We start from the raw sequence: 2409 nt of genomic DNA, 5'->3' as shown, positions 1-2409 counted from the left end.
AGTCAAAACGAGCTTAGCATAAGTGCGCTACGCTCGATCGGGTAAGCATAACTATTGGGTATGAAGTCATATGGACCTAAGGTTTGGTGTGAGTGTTTTACACATAAGGATAATAGGCCTAGAAGATGATTAAGTCGAAATTATTGAAGTGATAAGGTTTTCATAAGTCAAAAGGTGAAATGATGAGATGAAAGGTGTCAAATTTTGATACAATAAGGCTAAATCATTGAAAATAAGGAATTTTCATCAACCTTATCACTTTGCACGACCATTATTATGAAAAACAGAGAGAAAATAAAACCAAAAACCATTTCTTGGCTGGTTTGAAGAAATTCTAAGGAGATCCAAGTGAAAGCAAAGCCAAAGAAGTAGATTAAGCTTAGTTCTAACCTTTTTATGGTAAGTTCTTGTACTTGGAAGTTAAACTATGTTTTTGAATTTTTCTGAGAGCTTATATATGGTGTTTTATCCTTTTTAAGATATTTCTTGGGGTTTCCAAGTGGTTTGAGGTTTAGAAAAGCTTGAAGAGATTGTCTTCGCCGAAAAGTTGCTCGGTAAGTGAAATTTTGTGTTTTATGAGGTTTTTGGGGTTCTTGGAGTACAAGATGATTTTTGGTTATTTGATTGAGTTTATAAGAGAGTGTATATGTTTATAAATGTTTGAATATATGTGGAGACTCATTTAATTTGGGTGATGATCTAGGAGATAAGAATTTTATCAAAATCGGTATATGATAACTTTATGGTGAATCATGTTGGTATTTGGGATATATGGTTATGGCAGGTTATTTGATGTTGATTATTGGTTGATTTTGATATTTGAGGATAGCTAAAATTAAGGGGAAACTCTGTCAAAATTTCTCTAAGTGTCTAAGATAAATCTAACGCTCGATCTAGGTGGTTTAAGGCATTTTAGGCATGATTTTGATATGAAATTTGATATGATGTTTTATGGGTATTTTTAAATGAGAGTTCAATGTCTTACTGCCTTCATTATGATGAGAAATCCATGTCATTGTCAGGATAAGCACATCAATACCTAAGACACCACTTGTTACACGGTGAACTATATTTTGGACAAAAGGTAAGTAAAGTACTCAACTGCAACACAAGAATTATATGTTATGTGAAAGTATGCATTATATGAATATTTTGTGAGTAAGTGGTATTAACATACAGTGACACTTCATCATAAATTTGTATGCATGGCATAATAGTGATATGGTAAATTATTATATGATATAAGACCATGCATGATATTATGATGATTAATTATATGATGCCTTTGCAAGTTTTGTGCAACATAAAAGAAAGTTGTTATAAGAAGTTTAAGTTTAGTGCCACTGTTTTGAAAAGGCAAATGAAAGTGTTAATAAGTGTAAATGGAGGCCTATAGTAGGCTTATAGTGGCTGCCCAATAATTTGGGCTAGGTTTTAGTGAACCAATTATATTGTTTTCCATGTTTCCGTTTTTATTTCTCCTCCATATGAGTTATTGATATATGAGTTATTGACACCACAGTGTGTGGCCGCCTTAACTCTTGAGCCCGACGGGGCAACGATGGAATAAGGTTCTTAATGTGCCCTACTGTGGTGATGGCTAGCCGGAGGAGAACCCATGGGATTTTGTATTATATGTGTAACAAGCCCTGCAGGCATTGACCAATTCAAACAGTGTGCACAATCTTAAGGGGCCCAAAATTTAAAAAGAAGTTGTATATGTCCATTGATATTGGGTAATCATTAGCATTGCATGCATTACTTTGCTTACTGAGCTTTAGGCTCACAGTTGTCTTGTGTTGTAGGTAGAGAAAGAAATGTGTGAATGACATGAGGAGAACTGAAGCATGGTCCTGACCCTGATTTGTACATATGAACATATTGACCTTTTTGTGGGTTATTTCAGTTATCAGTGCGATGTTTGTAATAAAGTGTGAAGTTATGTTTTGAAAACAAATTGGGTTATTTAATACTTATGTATAATATGTTTGAGACCCACTTTATGTTTAATGTAAATAATGTGAAATAAGTTTTCAAGTTTAAAAAAAAAAAAATGTCCAGACTTTTGCAGTAATAAATTATGATATAGTTTTAAAACGTAACACCTCAAATATGGTTTTAACTAAAATAAGCGAGGGTGTTACACTTCTTACTTGTCGTATCAATTCTGTGACATTCATGATTAATTCCTAAACCTGACACATAAGTGTGGTCAAATCAATAGGTAAGGAATTAATGGGCCGCACGGCCCAACCCAGTCGTGGGTGCCTGAACACGCACGTTCCTGCTGCGTGTCCGAGAATTCAGGGGGATATCAGACACGTGATGCCTGATATATGCATGTTTACCTTGCGTGTGTTGACTTCTCAAGGGGTCATAGCTCCATATCCAGCTCGTACCGCGAGCTGC

General features: G+C 34.9%; 1 long non-coding RNA gene across 2 annotated transcripts; it reads left to right on the top strand.

Annotated features, from left to right (window-relative positions):
• The first annotated feature begins 302 nt into the window (after window positions 1-302).
• On the top strand, window positions 303-2029 carry LOC133816268 (uncharacterized). 2 transcript variants are annotated; one of them, XR_009885127.1, is made up of 4 exons: window positions 303-399; window positions 480-554; window positions 1023-1084; window positions 1806-2029. It is a non-coding gene; the product is annotated as an uncharacterized LOC133816268 (long non-coding RNA). The 2 variants fall into 2 exon arrangements; XR_009885124.1 differs by lacking the exon at window positions 303-399 and having other exon boundaries at window positions 406-554.
• Window positions 2030-2409: the final 380 nt, after the last annotated feature.

The sequence above is a fragment of the Humulus lupulus genome, chromosome 1 (assembly GCF_963169125.1).
Source record: "Humulus lupulus chromosome 1, drHumLupu1.1, whole genome shotgun sequence".
Taxonomy (NCBI): Eukaryota; Viridiplantae; Streptophyta; class Magnoliopsida; order Rosales; family Cannabaceae; genus Humulus; species Humulus lupulus.
The sequence above is the reverse complement of the archived record's forward strand: the minus strand, read 5'-3'. Positions and strand labels throughout refer to the sequence as shown.